The following is a 21,056-nucleotide window of genomic DNA, read 5'->3' as shown; positions in this document are numbered from 1 at the left end:
GCCCCGTATTCTGAGTCACCACCACTGGGGGATAAAGCAGATACACTAAGGCTTTTATCATCAGGTTTTCTCTTCACTTCATCTCTTTTTTATTTCCTTCAGCTCATCACCTGCAAAGAAACCCTTGAAGCCCTAACTGCTCTATGAAGCAACGGGCCCACTCCCTACTGTGTGTGTGTGGTTTGCTATGGATTGCTTTGCAGTGCATCAATGTGTGCCTTTAAGGCCTGATCCCACATCCATGGATACTTCGACTGGAGAGGGCATAGCCTGGCTAGGGCTTGCAGCCATTTGGGGGATGTTCAGTGACGCACAGGGTCACGTGTGCTTTGGAGCTGCACCTAGCGGAATCCAAGAGCAGGGCAGCCATGAGAACTGGTCAGTCACACCCAGAGGCATGCGGGGTTCTAAGAAAACAACCTCCCACCTGCTTGATGCCTCATGACACATGCTCAGCATGATGTTCTTGTCAGCCTACATGCCTGCTCCTCTCGGCTCGCTTCCTCTCACTGGACTGTAAGTCCCAGAGCCGCATGCTACATTATTGTGTTCCATAAAGCTTCTTATACCACGCTCGTCACCTTTGGATTGGAGCACCTTCCACCAGTGCATTAAGCGATGTGACTCACATTTGTGATGCATCTGTTCTCCCGCCCTCTCCCCAGGGGGAGAGGTGTGAAATGGGGAAGTGTCTGGCTTGGTTTTTTTGGTTGGTTTGGTTTTTATAACTATACATGGTTGCTAGAGGAGGCAGTTCAAAGAAATAGAGCAGAAAGTGGGGAAGTCTGTGATGGTCCTGAATTCCTGCAGGACCCTTCTCACGGCTCAGCCCTGCCTTCTCACAACCCTCCATCCCTGCAGGATTTAGCCCTACATGTTAACTCACCCTGGCACTGCCTTAGCTTGGCAGGCCACTGCTACGGATTCTAGACAGTAATAGGAGCCAAAGCCTGCAAATCTGATTCGCACAGCTAGTCCCACTGACCTCAATGAGTCATCTGCGTAGGGGCTGCAAAATCAGAACCTAGGACTATCACTCTTGACATATCAGCTGCCTCAGTAGCGATGTCAGTACATTTTTGCCGAAGATATGGGCCCTGTTTTCCTGTCAGCTCTCGATACCTATAGCTCTCTGCAGAACAGCCCTCCTGTTATCAGATGAAAACTAACGCACAGAGGCCTGATTATAAAGGACACAGGTCACATTATCATTGTACTCAAAAATCACAAACGGACTCAGACAACACACTGGAAAAGCTCAGCTCAAGCGCAGCATGGAGGACAGTACAAGATCCTGCATCAGGAATGGGGGACACACAGACATTGAAACATCTAGAGATGAGTGGCTTGTCCTTTGTGCCATTCCCCATACGTCTGTATGTTTTATATTGTAACGACAGTTGGAACAAGAAGATTGCATCCCTGGTGCTGAAGAGAAGCGTATTTCTTTCTGAACAATTCCTCCAGTATATTAAGCACAATTCATTCTTATGCAAAGACTGCCCTGTGCAGCTGCCAAGGTCAGAGAGACCTTGCTTTATCTGCGGCATAAAGGGAAGTTGCACAAGTTTTAAGTTGTACACAATTATTTTTCCTTGCATTTTCTCGGGTTTGATTTTCCTCACCACTAACGAACATGCATCTTGTTGTCAGGAGCCAGATTATTCTATCTTCCCTGGTCTGTCAATAGTGTCAGACCCGTATCTTGATGTATGGCCAAAAAGACCAGTGAACATTTCTCTTACAGTGTGTTGAATATGAAGATAGCGAGGACAATATTAAAAACAGAACAATTTGCAAAGGAAGTGTTCTCTACAAGCACTGCTAACGGCATCAACCATAGGGCCGGACTTCCATGCATCCTCAGCTACTCATGCACATTGTACTTCGCCCTAACCTCTGCAGAGGTGGGGTAGAGTCTAATAGCTGTGCATGCAGATGATATCTGCTGCATGTGATTGTATACATCCAAACTGTAATACCTGTAAATGCAGGTGTTGGATTATACCACCTCTGTGTGGATCGTAGTGCACACACAAGTATGTGCAAATGGAGGCTGAAATCGGCAGTTCTTTTCGAGGTGTAGGCCTCCAGTCATAGCCTGGTTAAGGGTATAATGGCTGCATTCCTGGGCCCAGGGACAGTGCTAAGGCAATATAATCTACCCCCAGTCTAAACCAGCAGCTGACACAGGCCAGGAAATAAATATTTTGTACTTGCATAGAGTCCTCCACCGAAGACTCTCACAGCACTTCACAAACATTAAGGAACCAAAAACTTCACGTAACTGCTTCCAGGTGAGTTCAGGTTACCGTACTCACTTCACAAACGGGAAGCTGAAAGAGAGGTGAAATGTCTCACCTGGGATCATACAAGTGAGTCAACAGCGAGGCTGGGAACTGCACTCTGAGTCCAAACTCACCACAGCCTGCTCCGTTCAGCAAATCACTGCCTCTATGCCTCCACCTCCACCCATTTCTTCTATCATCATCATCACGCTGGAAAGCCAGCCCCAGCTCTCTTCCCCTAGCTGTGAGTCAATCAAAAGAAAGGAACTGGCCGTGTGAAATTGGACAGGGCATCCAGTCGCCTTCAGAACACCAAAAATTCTCTACTTCAGAGACTGCCCCATGCTCTGGGCACAATCCAGTAAGGTACGGAGTTTTCTCCACTCCCTCTGACCTCTTTGGCAGCTGAAGTTATTCAGCACCTCACAGAGCAGGCTCCTAACTATCATATTCCTCCATTGCCTAGAATGAAACAAAACCCTGGGCCTTTGCCGATGTCAACGTTTTGACAAAGACCATCAATGGCTGGAGAGCTGGGAAGGGAAGGATGTAAAATAGCTCCACTAGAGAAATAGAAGAGAAAAGTGCAATGGAGACTTCTTCCTTTAATCTTCTTCCTTCTTGTGGGGTCACTTGTGTTCAGCACCCCATGAGCTATCCATGCAGCAGCCAGAAAAGCACACTGGCTGGCAGACTCAGGCTCTGGTTTGAACAAACACTCCGAGGAAGGCTGGTCTTGCAATTAAGGTAGAAGACTAGCACTTCACAGATCTGGGCTCAATTCCTCGCTCCAACTCGAACTCCCTTTGTGACTGGGGGTAAATCACATAGTTGATCTGTACCTCTGCTCCCCATCCTTAACATGGGGATTATAGGTTTCGGAGTAGCAGCCGTGTTAGTCTGTATTCGTAAAAAGAAAAGGAGTACTTGTGGCACCTTAGAGACTAAAATTTATTTGAGCATAAGCTTTCGTGAGCTACAGCTCATTTCATCGGATGCATTCAGTGGAGTCCACTGAATGCATCCGATGAAGTGAGCTGTAGCTCACGAAAGCTTATGCTCAAATAAATTTGTTAGTCTCTAAGGTGCCACAAGTACTCCTTTTCTTTTTATGGGGATTATAGTAACTTCTGCCCACTCTTCTACTCTGTTGCTGGGAGGCGTAATTTCCAGCTCAAGGAGACATACCTGCGATAGCTCGCTAATAACAGAAGTGTAGCTGGGGCAGCATGAGTAGCAAGCAGGAGGGGTTAGCTAACCTGGGGTTAGACCCTGACTGAAATCTATGGCACACACTTGCTGCTTGCACTGCTGTGGGCTACACAGCAATTTTCAGCATGCTAACTTGATCAGAGTTAGCACGAGTATATCTACCCAAGCTGGAAATTACAACTCCAGCTCCAGTGTAGACATAGCTAGAGCCTACATGGACCGTAAACTCTTAGAGACAGGGACTCTTTTACTATGTGTATGTGCAAGTCCTAGCCCAACGGGGCCCTGATCTCGACTGGAACCCATAAACAGTACTGTAATACAAATCATTGAAGTGGAAAATAAAAATGTATTATTTCTTTTGCATATAGCCCAGGCTATACTGGAGCCCTATAGGGAGGTTAGGCACACAGCTGAAGAGATGTTGCTGATACAGTATCCAATCACCTATGGATTTTGAGCTCTGTTTGGCTCTGAAGAACGTTAGCATCATTTACCACAAAAACCAGTCTCACTGAATGTACTGTCTTTGTAAACATGAAAACAGCTATATGGTAGAGTGGGGGTAATTAGCTACATTTTACTTTTGGGGTCCCAAATGTAAACGCTGGTTCTGGTCACATCTGAAAATGAGTTTAGGGAATAAAATGAGAACGGTGATTATTTGTTCTCACAAGATCACCGGTCTCTTCATGGAGAGGCCCAGAACCCCAGGCAGAGCTATTAGCATTTATGTTATTGTTATTTCTCAAGTATAAAAATTATGAATGGCTTGGTATGAACAGCCATTGCAACCATCAGTGTTATTGAACTGGAGAGAACTTGAACTTAAAGAACACTGTCGCACAGCTCTCTCAATCAAACAGTTCTCATCCTGTCAATGCCTTTAATCAGACAAATTCTCCACTTAGGGGCGTATACTTGATGACACAGGGTTGTGCAGATTATATATCTTACATGAACAGAAGCAGTCTCTGGCAGGATTTAAAATTAGATTTTCATACTCAGTAGATGCAACGGGCCACATCCAGTAATTGGTGTAACTCCAATTACTACACTGGAGAAACAACAGAGATGAATTTGGACCAATGAAGTCAAGGGTAATTTTTCCCACTTATGGCAGGGCTGAAGTTTGCCCAATAGAGCCAACTGGGCAAAGATTCCCCCTCCCCTGACCTCATATTTTGTTTAATGTTTTTGTTTTCACAGACATTTCATTTTTCTTGTTTCCAGTTTTTTGACAAATCCTGCCAAATTTGGAAGAACATGAATATTTTTTGTAAAAATTCTCATTGAATCAATAAAATGTTTTCTGTTAAAAAAAATGCTTTTGTGGAAAATTTTCAATCAGTTTTATTGCCTAAAATGTGTAGAAATAAAATATAATAATCACATTTACATAGCATTTCCATTCACACATCTGAAAGCACTTTACAAAGGTGGGCAAGTATGGTTCCACCACAAGGGGCTTCCTGGGGCAGCAGAGTGCTTTTTAAAAAGATATGACAATTTGGGCCAGTCATTTCATCTCTGTGCCTCAGTTTCCCCGCGTGTCAAATGGGAATAATGAGACTGACATCCTTAGTAAAGCCCTTTTGAAATCGGCTGAAAGGTTCTGGGTAAGAAAAAGGGTGTTGCAGTAATGTTGTCTTCATATCTTTGCTTTCTGGCCTGAAGCTTTAACTACAAGCAGTAGGCGATGCTCCCACAGGAGTTTACTTTTTTATTTTTCTGGTACTGATGAAACATTCTTTAACAGTGATCAGCAGCCAACATGGCACAAGCCAGGCAGCAAAGGGAAACGTGGGGCAAAGCAAACAGAGGAACATTTTCTTACATGCTCCGAGGCATTTAATCCTTAGCAGTACAGGCTGCTAGTTTGCGCAAAGTGAAAGGCATTTAACAGAACTGATGGCTTTTGCGTCTTCATGATTAGCCAGGATTTACAGAAAGCCAGAGCTTTATTTGGAAATGTCCCCTTTAGAGGCTGAAGGCCAAGACTGAACTCCAAGACTTTTGTCCAAAAAGCTAGGCACTTCAGGAGCGTGGGGAACAGTCTTTGTAGTAGGAGAGATGCACTGAGAGCTGCACAGGGGGACAACAGAAAAGCCAGTAGAGGCTGCAGGAGCTTGGGAGGCCCAATGAAGGATGTGGGGGAAACAATGATGAAGGTTGAAAGGGCTCCAAAATCACAAGGGAAGGCAGAGATTTCCAATCCAGTGCCAAACTGTAAAAGCCAGAGCCACGCGCACCCCCCTGCCCATTCCCTTTAACTCCTCTTTACTTTATGCAGCTATGCTCCACCTGTTTTCCCTTCCAATCATGCCTGACTTACAGATGTCAGCTTCATTTCAGCTAAGTCAACAGAACTGTCACATCTAGGATGCTGTTACAGAAAAAAATCTTACTTACACTTTTGGCTGCATTCCACAGGCTACTTCTTGGTCTAGACCTGACCCTGTTCTTTTACTGCGAGCTTAATCCTCATGTGCTTAAGGGCATAGAGAACACACAGGAACTTCAGCGCAGACTTGTCTAAGCTCACTCTCTCCTCCAGTTGTCAGAGTTCCCAGGCTCTTTTTTGATCATACTGTACAAACACCGCTGTTTGTTGACTATGTGCTCTTAGAACCTCCCCCTCTTTATTTATTTATTTAATTTATTTTTCTCTGTTGCATCTGGAGAGAGAAAAAAACAAATAAGAATTTTCGCTTGGAAGCCTGTAAGGTAAATTCGTGCCACAAAGCACAGGTAATTGTGAACAGTCCCAGGAGTTTCCCATCCACAGCCCTGGCCCCAAGCTGAAAACGTCTCAAGTTCATCCATCTAACTTCACCAAGAGGTTATTCGTTCTGCAACAAGGATCCAGGATGTCCACGAAGTACCTGACCTAAATATAAAGGACTGTGTGACTAGCTACCGCGGTAACTCCTTACGAGGCCTCATCATCATGCATCTGGATTACAACATCCTTTCCTTGGGCCTTGCCCAGTGCAATATTCATTCAGAATGTTGCTACGACGATTCTTCTCGTTACTTTCACCACGTCTTTCCTCTCTTTGCATCTCTCCCCTGGCTCCCTCTTCTCTATCACATCAAACACACACCACTTGTTTTCACTCCCAAGGCCCTCCACGGGCTAACCCTATCCACCTATCAAATCTCATTCAGGATTGTGATGTCAGCACGCACCTTCATCACCTAACACGGCTGCTACTCTGAAACCTCTTGCTATGTTTTCAAACAAGCACCTTCACTGCCCTTAATGGGCAGGAAGAGCTCCCTGCAAACATCTGCAATGCCACTTCATTATCCTACAAATCCCTCCTTAAAACTCGCTTTTGCTGTAATGCTTTAACAGCAGTTGGGCCACCAGTATGATAAACCATTGCCCAGCACACTGAACAATATTGTTCATTGTTTCCTTGTAGTCCTCTGGCTGTCTGTATCCATCTGTTGTCTTGTGTCTTATACTGAGACTGTAAACTCCTTGGGACGGGCCATCTTTCTGTTCTGTGTTTGAACAGGGCCTAGCAGAATGGGAATTGGCCTATCACTGGGATTCCTAGACACTCCGATAATATAAATAATAAAGCAGTGGAATTATCAATGAACAAATGAGATATCTATCTAATCAGTGATATGTCATTGGTTCTGGTTCTGAGAAGACAGGATAGCTGCAAAACTTAATACACAATAAGCCAGGCATTTCTCAGTTTTTCAGTAGTGATGTATGTGAATATCGGGGGTGGAGGGTGTCTAAAAATTGCATAACTGGGTAAACTGTATATAGGGGCCCCACGTGATGAAATTTTTAAGTATCTGTTGTACAGTTACATTTTTGAGATCAGCTCTTTCTTAAAATATGCATAACCTTAAAAAAAGTGGGTGTGAGGGGGAAGGCCAGATCCAACGCCCACTGAACGAAATAAGAGTTTTCACTGCGCTTCGGTTCAGGCCCTCCATGTGTTCAGTCAATCAATCCTTTAGGTAGGCTTGTGCTTGGTATTTTGGAAGGTTAACAGACAAGGTAACTGGTGTAAATCAACATAGTTCCACCAAGTCAACAGGACCCTACCTATTCAGACCAGCCGAGGACTGATCCAAATGGGGTGTTAAAAGTACTTACTGGTACCAATTTAATCATCAAAATAGTGTTATATAGCCTGGCACATCTTCTCTGCCACAATGTTACAATGTGGAGTTAATAAAGACACGAAGTTTAAGATGTCAGAGTACCATTGGCATGACATTAGTCAGGGATCCTATTAAAATACAATTTTTATATGGAAACACAGACAGTGTCAAAGTCAAAATTACATAGGCTCTAAAGAACACCAGGAAAGTTAATTCCTTCAGTTAAAAGAATAAAAGATATCCAAATCACACCTGAAATTCAATAAAAAGCTCTAATCTAAAACCACAAAGATACATTCAAATTAAGACCTTAATTTAGGAAAGCACTTAAGCATGTACCAAAAATCCCTTGACTTCAGTGGGATTTAGGCATGTGCTTATGTGTTTTTGTGAATTAGGGCCTCCGGCAGCCATGTTTCCCTTATAAGGATTATCAAAACCAGGGGTTAACATAGTGTCCTTTATTATATGCCACATGTACAGCAATGCCACGCACCATGGGGCTCAGTGACTATTAAAGGCCAAGTTGTTATTTGTAATCAAGTTTCTTTGGCTGTCTGGATTTATAAACTCTAAACACTGGGGGTGGGGAATGTTTATTTTCTTCCATAAAGAAGATGTCCCAAGCAAATTATCACAACCCGCCCTCTGCCTAACCCTGACCAATATGCAGCCCTACACCCCCCTCCCTTCTTCAAGGCTGTGATTAGCAGATTCGGGTCATGATCAAGCAGATTTCATGTTTTAATTCTCCCTTTCGTTTTCAGCTCTCTTTATGGGTGCCTGGATCTTCTGCATACATCTAAATAAACTACAACAACGCAAACAATTACTGTCAAGAACTATGGGTGCTTTACTGCAGAAAATAAGCTGCATTATAGTGACAATGCCCCCAGCTGAAGGTGTCTGATGTTGCCGCCAAACATGTCCATCCGCTCCACACATTAGAGCTGCACATACTTGAGAGAATCCTGATTCCTGCTCTCTCAAGAAGCAAGAATCCCAAGGTCAGTCCTGGCCTGTTTCCCAGCAAATCACTAGCAACCCTCCTATCATTACTGCACCAGGGCTGTTTGGGCCTTATTTCCCAGCTGGTATTTCTGCAAGAAATCTGCTCTGTGTCAGCAAACACATTAGATGGCAGTAATCCCTGTCCTAGCCCTTTGCTCTCCGGATTCAATAGACTTGCTCTCTGAAATCACTCACCTGAGATTCCATTTGGAGAAACCCAAGAAAAACCACAATTTTAAATGGTCTTAAAATACTATTATGTCCTGATGTCAAACTGAGGGCCTGATCCACCGCTTCAATGATTGGTTTGCTTAGAAAGGACTTATCCCTGACTAAGCAAACTAAGGCTACATTAATCTATTATTTATTTACAATAGCACCATTTATTAATCAGATGTCTAAAAATATAAGGATAGCGTGTGCTCTGGGGAGCTCACAATCTAAAAGAGAGAGGTCAGGGAATGGGAACAACATTGACTCATTAATACAGTTCCACATTAAAAAGGGAAAATATCTAGTTAAAGAATTTATACTTTAAAAATAGATATCCTTATCAACGGTATGGAACTGCTAGTAATACTTATATTAACATTTAATGTACTTTTACTATTTAGAATATTAAGTGTCTGCATTCCATTCCAGTTTCACTTTTATTTATTGTCAGTTTCATTATCTAAGTCTCAGACTCTACCACAATGACACCCTGTTTATCAGAAACACTGCAGGGGAACTTTTGCTCTTGGCGCTCTGGAATTTTTTTAATTTCAACTCTTTCCACTTGAATTTCAATCCAGGTCCTCTCTTTTCCTTCAGGAGCATTTGCCACATGACTTTCCTAAAAACAAGTTCTCTCAAAAATTTGTATCCACCAAGCTGGAAAGGAGGCAGCGCCACCAACATCTCTTTACTCACTGCAGGACAAACTGAAAGCTCCTGCCACAGAGTGAAAGCCAGTCCCAGGTTTTATATATACACATCATGTGATAAGCATGGTCTTTCTGTAACATACACATGCAGCAAACAGCGGCTTGACTGAGACCACAAACTCATTTCACTTGTGACTGAAAGCAGATTGTAAATCCAGGTCACTAGCGGTGAAAGTCGAGAACCTAATTAACTCACTACTCCACATTACCCCCCTAGGAATTACTGATGTGAAAGCTGACATCAGTGAACATGGAGTGTAGTGAGAGCAGTAAAGTCAGGCCCAGAAATGCAGATTTTTTTTTTTTAAAAGAAAAATTAGTTTTAATGTTTCATCATAGGAAGGTCCCAAATCGAAGCTGTAACCCCACCAGCCAACATTTCTACTACAGACTGAGCAGCCCAGAGTGTTTAAATGAAGGACATCAGGAACACAGATAACCAACCACAGGTGTTTGCAGTTGAAAAAAAATCAGAAATATTCCCACTAAACCTTCCCAGGCTCATTTCCATCTGCAAAGAACCTGAGCCGGGACAGTTGTTACGCTGTGTGACTGCACTGCACGCAAACCTGCAAAGCACTGCATACCAAGTTAGAGTTTCAATCCCGCAATGCTGCCCCAGTTCAGAGCCCTAAAGAAATCAAAGAGGCTCCACATGGCCAGAGCCGTCTGTGTGTACGCTACACAGTAAGGGATTGACAAAGCAAGGCCAGGCAAACAAATACATTTGGAAGCCTACACCACAGGATTGTGTGGATGATTATTTGTGAGCAGGCCACGGAGGAGCCAGTTCAGACCAGATTGACTGACTGCAATAATGCAGGATCAGTCCCACAGCTACTAAGCTGTCCACTGCATCTGTTTCAAATGTACATTAATTGCCGATAAAAACGTATTTGACCTTCTTGCAGCTCCAGCTTACAGCTACATTAAGCATTGTGCTTATCAATCAATAAGTTACTACACTAGTGGCATTGTTTTATGATTTCTAATTTAAAAAAACCCAAACACTAGCTTGCAAGGAGTAGAACCACTGTCAGTAACAGCTTGATCCTGCCCTGTGCGGAGCATTCCTTCAGCTCCTGAGCACCCTTAAATCTTGCTGAAGTCAGTGGAAACTGAAAGCACTCAGTACATCAGAGGAGCAATCGAGATTGATCCTCCTTCTCAACTGTCCCTCTTTTTCAGAGACATGCATTCTAGCCCTAGTCACCCCGTTCTGCACAAGTGTGGTTCCCCCTCACTCTTACTGTTGGAAATAATTTACATCTGAAACACAGAGAAACTGCAGTCGTCCCCAGTCACCTACACACAGGGGAGGACTACCCCAGCAATTTAGGTTTCCTGGATTAATAATTTGCGTGTCCCCCTCATTTGTGGGTATTTGTCACCTGGCCTTCGGCATGAACTGAGCCCTCAGTTAGAGCCTGTTTCTAATTCCAATGGTTTCTGTATTTTACAATGGCATCGAGCCCTGTTTCCATCTGACGTAGGAAGCCAGGATACAGTCAATTACAAATCCCGTTGCTGGGCTGAGTTTACAAATCCCAATGTCTCCTTAGCAGCAAACACTGGCTGCTTTTAAGTTGAAATATGACTACAAGGCAGTGTACAGCAAGCAAATAAGTCCATTATTAGACCTACCAAAGACCATCCTTGTGCCTCTAAATAGATCTCAGGGTCCTTTTTCAGTCGTATCTTTCCACCATACATATGGCACAAAACTGATGTGGTACCACTTAACAGAACCTTCATTCTAAGCATCACATTTGAGCCCATAGTACTGCACACAGTGTCTGTGGTACTGTCTCACCTTCTGCAGAACCCAGCCCTGCAAATCCCTACTCGCATGACGTCAATGGGACTAGTCTCATGAGACAGGCCTATTTGTGTCAGTAGGGGTTTTCAGTATCGCACATTGATCATCAGGCAGGGGTGGGTGGACTCCAAAGGGCAAATTTTAAATGACGCGTGGCAGCTTTATAATCAATTCTCTGCTCTGCAACGTGGGGGATCTTGGTGAGCTTATTGGGATTCCTCTTTCCCTCCTAAGACTGGCAGGTGCAGAACCATCATGCTTGGTAAAGTCTTGCATCACTGCAGCTCCCCACCCAAGTGAAAGTCCCTCTCCTCCCTTCAGGAGAAAAGGGGGAAAGCCTGCTTTGGTCAGTCTCATTTACATGAGTTGGAATGTTGCATACCCATAGCTTCACTTGCTGGGTTAGGTTGCTTTAGTTGGAATTTGTCTTTGTTCTGATTGTATACATGATAATAGATTGTGATTGTGAGTGTACTCACAGAAGGGCCCAGGAATTGTACTAGCTATGCCCTGGGTCACCCTGACTGTACAGGGAGCGGACTCTGGCTTGGGCATGGGAATCAAGCTCAACACAGGCAGGATCAAGGGGTCTGTCAGAGACCGGGTGTAGGGCTCAGCATGAATTTTTCAATGAATGCTTTTCATCACAAATGCCAATTTGTCAAAACCAAAACTGTTTATGGGAAAGGATTGATTTTGATTAATTTCTCATTGTGGAAAATATCTAGAGGAAAAACTTAAAATGAAAGTTTCGTTTTTCAGGTCCAAATACTTTTTGGTTTGAAATTTAAGTTAATTTCTAAGGATTTTTTTTTAAAATAAAAAAACATCAGAAACAAACCAGAAGTTCAAATTGACCCAACCTGAATTTTTTTCAGATTTTCGTTCATGAAAGTTTTAGAGATTTCAACTTTTCATCCCAGTTCAGGATGGGAAAAACATTCAAAATCTCAAAAATTCTCATAGGATGGGAAATCTGTTTTGTGCCCAGCCTTAAGGGGGCGCTCTACTGCTAGGAGTGGGCTCTCTATTCAAGGGCCCTCTCTCCCCACCAGGAGATTCTGAAAGTGGGAGTGGACGAGGCTGGAATAGCAATAGTGTGGAGCTAACTTCACAAGACCCAACCAGACCAGCAGAAGCAGAACTGGACCAGGCAGCTGCACATAGCAACTGGATCTGGTAGCACAGACTTTGGACTGTATCAGACAGGTGGAGGAAAGCCAACCCAATGCCTCCCTGCCTGCCACTGAGACTGCCTGAACCTGTAAGTGGGCTTTTAGGTGGGATGGGGATGTTGTATGACAAAGTTCTTGACCTCAACTAATCTGACAATTAACATCTGGAACTGTGGAGTGGCACTGACTTGCAAGCCCAGTTTGGTTTGTAGTTGTGTCGTGGATGGGAAGAACCCAGAATTTAGGGACAAGGTTAAAAAAAAGAAAATATTTTGATGAAATATTTTATGAGAAGAATATTTTGCAGCTAAAATTCAAAATTTCTACATTTTTTTCTTTGTCTAAAAATTTGACAATTCTTACCAGAACCCCCAAAGCCCTTGGGTTTACTGTAGGTAGGTCACCCAGGTGAGAAGTTGGGATTTTAACAAAGGCACAACCATCTCTTTGGAAGGTTTGTGTTTCATGATCAGTGTGACATGAAAAACTATTCAAGTCAGTTTAAATTTTGGGCCTATCATTCTTGATGGTGCCTCCTCAGAAAAGTCCTCCAAACCAATTATTATTCAGTCAGGTCCTGAGTCGAGAGAGTTCTCGATCTGGTTAGCACGCATATTGCAGGAAGATCTCAAAGGAAGTTAGGGTACTGTACAATTTTTGGTTTAACATATTTTTAGAGAGACACAATTTAAAAAGAGCTATCACGTGATGTTCTCCATCTGCCTGGGGAGGTTTCCCTGTCAACAAATCTTGGAAATTTTCTCTCTCAGCATTCCAAGCTTTATTATACTACTTTAATGACCAATCCATCAACTGATCAGAAAAACAGCCATGGGCCAACAGGAGCTTGGCTTGGTGAGACTGCACAGTTTGGTCCATTATTATTTAAGCCTCTGCACTTTAATATTTGTGAAGTGTGGACGGTGCTATCAATGAATTAAGTCCCATGAACCAAGGAAGTATCATCCCCATAGGGCTTGGGCACCATCTCTCAGGGAGTCCAAAGCAAAGCCGGGAATGGAAAGGAGACTTCCTGAGTCCCTTTTCCATGCTGTGGCTACAGCCCAGCCCGCTGTGATTTAAAACGCTTTTAAATAAAAATATTCAGCTTTCTGCTGTTTAAAAATGCTAGTGCAGCCCTGGCCCTCTAAAAGCACAAATAAAGGCTTCACCGTCCAAATTAAAGTCAGCGGCTGCATTACAGAGACTCTGAAATGCAAGAAACATGTTGTACTTGGTGTCAGATTTATTGCTGCCTTGCAGAATAAAGCCAAACATCTTTATATGGAAAAACACTGCTGCTTTTGACCCAAACAGATTTCGAACAGGAAGTAAAAACAAATTACCCAGCTGCGGCCTCACCGAGTTATGAGCCAGAGCAGAGAAACCAGCATTTCCTGTCATTGCTTGTCACAGTTCATGACTGCCCCGACTGTTTTGCACACTGTTTTCTTAGGGCCCAATCCTGTTCCCACTGACATGGATAGGAATTGGATACTGATGTCCATAAGAGCAGGGTTGGATGGTTAATAAATAAAAATCCCTGGAGAGAAACAGGCAAACAAACTGAGATTAAATTCTTCAGAAAGAACAGTGCAAATCTCACAGGGCCAGATTCTCAGCTGGTGCAAACTGACAGAACTCGACTAGCTTCCATGCAGCTATACAGATTTACAGGATCCAGCCCATTGACTCAATATGGGCATATTTGAGCCCTGCCAACCCCAAGCATTTAAAATCATGAGTTAGGCCTCAACTAGTCATGAAGTTGGCTTAAAAATCATGAGGTTTTTTTAAATAACTTTGGGTCCTTTTCTTTGCCATTTGGTTTTGAGCTTTAAGTTACACTGGTCACATTTTCAAGCTTTTCTCTGCAACCACAGGGCTAGAAACTTTTTCTCTTTTTCTTTTTTAAACAAAAGCTGAGTTTCTCACTCAATTGTTTGACTCCAGGACCTGGGGCTTTCAGAAAAACAAACAGATCACAAGACCTGCAACAAAAGTCAGGAGTGTTGGCAGCATTGTGAGTGTCCCTTTTGCAAAAGACCCTTACTGAATGCCAAATATGATGGCTTCATAGGCTCACTAGAACACATAGAATCATAGAATATCAGGGTTGGAAGGGACCTCAGGAGATCATCTAGTCCAACCCCCTGCTCAAAGCAGGACCAATCCCTAATTTTTGCCCCAGATCCCTAAATGGCCCCCTCAAGGATTGAACTCACAACCCTGGGTTTAGCAAGCCAATGCTCAAACCACTGAGCTATCCCTCCCCCTAATGTTCGAGCTGGGGCATACATTGCATCAAAATCTGCAATTTATGCAGACCGCACACACCAAACTAAAGCCTTTTAATTCAACATTGTAATTAAAATCCTACTTTTGTGCAGGCTTACACTACTATTTTATTAGCTCAAGCAGATAAACCCTACAAAATTTTAAAAGGTTAAACACCAGGTAGTAAAATGTTTAACAACACAGAACCAGGTTTTCTGAAGTTTAAAAAATAAATTAATGAGCCAGATTCTAGTTTTGTAATGCCCACAGAGTTGTACCAAATTTATGGCGAGACCAGAATCTCACCTTACACTCCGAATCCTCTCCTGGGTGTCTCACTAGCTCGTATAAAGCCATCCAGAATGTGCATAAGGGCATATGAGTATATATTCTGCACAATAAAATATCTGACTTTCATAAGGGCATGTGCTTTATACAGTAATTAAAGCACCCTGAGTAGCACACATGAATGTTCTCTCTCACACATGGCAATTTCAACTCCTACCTCATATTCTTCTAAATCTGTCACCTTCTCTTTCCTACAAGCTGCTTTGGCTGAGGAGCTGCATTGTGAGAAAGGAAACCTTCTTTGCACTCATGTTATCCTCGCATGAAATTCCCACTGCTCCCCTAAGAAGCCTCCAGATCTGAAATCCAAGTTTATCGCGCCGAGGAAAGAACAAGAAAGAACAATAAATGGGAGGTAGAAAAGGCAGTCGAGTCAGTCAGAAGTGCCGCCAAAATCCAAGCTCTTGCTCAAAAAGGCCCTCCCTTAGGAAGGCTGCCAATCAAACCTGGATCACGAGGCTGTTTTCAGAGAGTGAATAGAGTTCTTATTGACACAGCTTATGTCTGCAGCATGCAGCCCTCCGCAAGGCTTTCAAGAACAGATCGGATTACACAGGCGCATTCTCCCTGATTTTATGCGTTCAGAAGCCCTTAGACATAAAATACCATCCCCTGAAGACTACAGTTTTTCCGTTGCATATCGCTATATGTGCTCTTTGAAAAGCACACAGTCAGATTCTGCTAACCTTATCCAAGCTGAGTGAAACCTTACTCGGGGAGACGTCCAATTTAAATCACTGGCGCTAATCACAGGGTACTACTCAAGGTGAGAGGAAGAATCAGTCCTGTGATATGTCCTTCACATCAAGCTGGGGCAAGAAAATATTTGCAGATACTAGTTCTAATCTGGGAATATAACATCTCTTCTGAGTGTAAAACCACAGCCCTTTATGGGAGTTTACCCAGAAAAATGGAAGCGCATGTACCTTTTAAACAAAAAACTGCTACACTGCCGCATTGTATCTGATGCAAATTAGATACTAATTCAGGAAAGCATCTGGAGCACGTGCTCAAATCCCACTGAAGCAAGGGACCCTGAGTGTGTGCTTAAGCTAGACCCTGATTCAGGGACTATGTTGGCAAGAGGGCTAAGAGACCAGTGTGTGCCTTGGCTGGTGGTCTACAGCACGTTTATTAAAAAGAGAGAGAAAATACGCATGAGGTATTTGTTTACCTGCCAGGTAAGAGAGAATAATTACCAAAGCATTACAGAATTTTCTCACTGAAATTTTACTTATGGAAAGCACATGGGCAAATCAAAAGAGATTTGTACTCTTGAGCTTCTACATGACTAAAGACAAACACATTCTCCAACAAACAGGATACTCGTCCCCTTCTAGGCTTATTTTCTTGTTCAGGCAAATGTTTAGAGCATGTTTTCAAATTTTCTAATGTTTTGCTAAAACACATTTTGTGATTAAGGGGGCTGGAGGGTTGGATCTGGGGAGATGGCACGCTAGACCGGTGTGATGCAGCAGCTCTCCTCTGTTCTGTCTGGACTTGGTTTTCAGAGCGCCTCTGTTCATACCTATACCTTTGTAAATGCAAATGTATACAAATCCTGCCTCCAAGCACACAACTGCCATTTCAGTGGCTAGTGCAGGATTCCTAACACTCCATTCGGTTTCCACATGCAACTACGAGTGCGCTTATGGTCAGAAAAGTGATCTTGTGAAGACTGCATCTGCTCCGTGTGTGAGTGTCACACAAGTGTTTGCCCCACTGCTAAAGGTAATTTTTACTACTGCTAGAGCTAGAAGAAAGTGAAGTGGATTCTTATTCTGCCTTGGGCATCATGAGCCATGTTGTGAGCCAAATTCTGACATCGGAATCATTACTGATGACAAAAGCAGCGGGAGAAAACAGCTTGATTTTTAGATCCCCGTATGAGTTTGACAGACTGGTGCCTATAAAAACGTCCTGTGACTTGTAAATGAAGAAAAACTGATCAGAGAAATAATGAAACTGGAACCTCACAATGCCATTTTGTGATAGTAACCCCACCTCACTGCTTTCTAAAGCAGTGCTCAGAGGAAGGGAGAGAGGTGGGATGGACGCAGGGACCCACCTGGTAGCTCTGTATTCATTGCCCTTGACTGGTATTAATACTCCAAGAAGCACAGAGGGGAGGAACAAATAAATACCTAGCATCCTCCTCCTTGACTTTCAGATCTGTTTAGGGTCCTGCTTAAAATGTTCAGAGGGGCTTTGAAGTCAGTAGCAGGATTTAATAGATGTGCACCCTACAATAATTAAAACAGGCAGAAATACTCTGTTGCTTAAGTAGCTCTGAAGCTATTCATCACCTATTGCACCATCACATATTTAAAATGGCTTCATTTTAAAAGAGAAAGAGAGAGAGCGAGAGCAAGAGAACACACACGGGAAATTAGCACTTGTAAAATGGCTTGTGCCATAATAGCTTTGCAAAGCATTTTCGAATTGCATGTGTGTAATAATGTTTACCGACAACTGTCAGACCAGCAGGGTGAAAATGGGAGAAGCTACAACAGAGCAATGTAATCATACAGCAAACACACGCCAACATGCTAGACCACATGGACTTTTACCCAACAGACAGGAAGCCAGCTAAAGGTCTAACACCTATGAGTGTGGATGCCTGCGACTCCAGGATTCCTGAAGCTTAGACTACTAAGCAAGCTCCATCTGTCCATAGGTTTCTTTCTTGGCAAACTAATTCCCATCCCATTGGACAAGGAGACAAGTTTCGAGACAGCATCCTTCAGTTTTTATGCTCTTCAAACGAGCAAACATTGCAGAAGGGGGTCCCTATGCGACAACTGCAGAATCAGGCCCAAAGCCCTTTCCTGAGAGTTTGCTTGAGCAGGATTTGAGCCCTCATTTGTAACCAAACCAGCAGCTCTCAGAACTGCACTGTGTCATTTAAAGAACCATCCAAACTCCACAGTGGGAAAACGTGTACTACCTTAAATTGGTAGGATACCAACAGTGAGTATTCAAAGGGCAGAAAACCCCATCTCTTCAACCTCAGGGAAGCTGCTTTATGGAAACTTAACTGCATCGCCTCTGCCACTGAATAATCCCAGCAAAACCAGACTTGATTTAGGCTGCTCCAACTCTGTCTGACACTTGACAGCTTTAACACAGCATAGACTATTCCCTCACTCTAATTACAGGATCACACAACATGTCCAACAAGTGCTGTAATTTAATCTTGTCCCAAAGTTTCTGATCCCATCACATGCTATTCATGTCCAACCCTCTCTATGTCGATAGGAGAAAGCCATAAAGAATGACTAAGAACAATTCAATATCAGACACCAGAAAATATTTTCTTGTAGTTAAAATAATTTCCTGTAACATGTCATCAAACCAATTTAACTGACCGATTTTAGGCAAATCCATGAGTCATGACTCTTGGCCATTCAAATGCTAGTCAATACAAAACGCACATCAGTGTTATTACTACTACCCATCATGCATATGGTGCTGCACATTTACTCAAAGCTTTGAAAATGCAGGTCTTGATCCTGCATTGAATTTTGTGGAGTTACTTATATGAGAACGGATTACTCCCATGAGTAAGGGTTCCAGGATCAGGCCCATGGAGCAAGTCAGGTTCACTACCTCAGCGCCAGAGGATGCTCATTTTAAACATGAAACTACATCATACCTAATGTTGCTGCAAAGAGAAATGCTCCCATCCCTGTAAAATAACTCTACATCCAGAGCCTATTTAATGTTAACAGGTCTTTTACATTTTCTTCTAACATCTATTTGGGGATTTTTCTCCTTGAGCGTATGCTCCATAAAGTCACAGATCCTCAGTGATTCAGCAAAGAGGAGGAACCCTGGCTGAAGGCACACCTACTGACAACTGTCAGACCAGCAGGGCGAAAATGTGAAAATGGGAGAAGTTGCAATCTCTATCATGGCTGCATGCTTTCTGAAATGCGTATCCCTGGCCTTCCAGCGTGGGAGGTTCTACCTGCAGGAGAAAACAAAGTGCTCTAGACATTTCCTTAAATTAACTCTGCCTAGAAGCAAACGATGCAAACAACACACTGCAGAGCCAACTTCAACTTAGCCGGGCTTGGGCTCTTTGTTTCTAAGCAGACTACAGTGCAGTGGCCACAAGGGACAAATGCGCATGTCTTAATTGGAGTCCAAAAAAAAAAAACCTCTCTCTCTCTAGCCCTCTCTGTTTACTGTAGTAACATAGGAGGCCATCAAACAGTTTGCACTGTTTTTACAGAAATAAAAGGGTGCATAAATATGGCACTGAATGCCATTTTCCCTGGCCTCCAGATTTTACAGGGGAAGATACCGTCTGGAATACTTTCAGCAGCTTAGACCATAGGGGTTTTTTTTTTTTTTGTTAAAAATCCAAAAATGCAAAACAAAATACTGCTACTGAATTATTTCAGGGTTAACAAGATAACAAAAGGGCCCACATGCATTTTTTTCCAAAAACGTTTTAGCTGGACAGAAGCCACGGACAAGAAGGCTAAACTGAGGAAGTGTAATCCGCTAATAAACATCCGCTGCCAATATGCCTCCTAAACAGAGAGGCGAGGCCCTGACTATTAAGCGCTAGGACGGTCTCCTGTCTATGGTAGCAGTGTTTTCCCAACCAAAACTTGATCAATTGTTTACAGGCTTGTCTAGCCGCCAGGGCATCAGGCAAGGTACGAGCCTGGGACGCGAACAATGCCAGTCTCAACTTTCTCACACACACACACACACACACAAACACACACACGATGACATTTCACACACACACACACACACACACACACACACACACACACACGATGACATTTCACACACACACACACACACACACACACACACACGATGACATTTCACACACACACACACACACACACGATGACATTTCACACAGCAGGGCCATGACAGCGGGCTCTCCCCCACCAGCAAAATCACCACCACCCCCCAAAGGCCACAGCCCGCTCGGAGCTCGGCCAGCTCGGCTCCCGCCTCCCCGGCAGCCTGCCCGGCTCCCCCGCCCGGGCACAGCCGGGCCCGCCGCTCGCTCGCTCGCTCGCTCGCTCTCGCCCCGCGGAGCCGGGGGGCGGCCGGGCTGGGCACCCCGGCCGCGGCGGCTCCGCTCCAGCCTTACCTGGCGCGTCCCCGCCGATGGCAAGACCCGGGCGCGGAGGGGCCGGCGCGGGGCCGCAGCATGCCAGGGGGCCGGGGCAGAAGCCGAAGCGGCGCTAAGCGGAGCCGGGCCGGGGGCTGGCGGAGCTCCTAGCAGGGGCGCAGGCTGGGTGCCGCCATCTTACAGCCGGGCAGGGCTTCCCCGACTGGCCGCCGCAGCGAGCGCCCCGCGCGCCGTGCGAGCAGCTCTGGGGTGGGGCGCGTCGCGTCGCGTCGCGTCACGTCGCAGCCCAACGCCGCTCAGCCCCGCCCCTTTACCTCGTCAGCGCCGCGAGTCCCGGCGGCCGCCGCCTCGCCTCGCCGCGGCCCGGCTGCTGCCATGGCAACCGCGCTCGCGCCGCCCGAGTCAACGGACCAATTAACGCCCCCGCCGGCCCCGCACGCGCGCGGCCCGCCCGAGTCAACGGACCAATTAACGCCCCCGCCGGCCCCGCACGCGAGGAGGGGGGGGCGGGGCTCCCCGAGCCGTGGAACCAGGCCGTGAAGCCCGGGTATGACGGGAAACCACTTCCAGCCCCGGGGGTGCGGTTCCCCTCCCCCCCCCCAGCGCCCGGGCCCGCGGGACTCCGAGCGCGCCTGGCGCACCGGCCCGCGCCGTTGCGGCCCCCGCCGCCCGCGGAAGAGGGGCTTTAACAGTCCTGCCTTCTGACACCGCGCCCGCCGGCGGCCGGGCCGGAATTGGACGTGGGAGCTCAGGCCG

At 44.9% G+C, this 21,056-nt stretch overlaps 1 protein-coding gene across 5 annotated transcripts in view; it reads right to left on the bottom strand.

Annotated features, from left to right (window-relative positions):
• The window catches only part of MBNL3 (muscleblind like splicing regulator 3), a 122,072-nt gene extending 101,536 nt beyond the window's left edge, over positions 1 to 20,536 (bottom strand). For 2 of the 5 annotated variants that reach the window (XM_038415222.2, XM_038415226.2), the window contains exon 1: positions 5,913 to 6,178. The gene's annotated coding sequence lies outside the window, so the exon portion shown is untranslated. Of the gene's footprint in view, positions 1 to 5,912; positions 6,179 to 15,350; positions 15,926 to 20,318 lie in introns of those variants that run through there. The other 3 variants (XM_043491533.1, XM_038415227.2, XM_043491532.1) reach the window with 3 other exon arrangements.
• Between the last annotated feature and the right edge of the window lie 520 nt (positions 20,537 to 21,056).

Source organism: Dermochelys coriacea, chromosome 9, assembly GCF_009764565.3.
Source record: "Dermochelys coriacea isolate rDerCor1 chromosome 9, rDerCor1.pri.v4, whole genome shotgun sequence".
Lineage (NCBI taxonomy): Eukaryota > Metazoa > Chordata > Testudines > Dermochelyidae > Dermochelys > Dermochelys coriacea.
The sequence above is the reverse complement of the archived record's forward strand: the minus strand, read 5'-3'. Positions and strand labels throughout refer to the sequence as shown.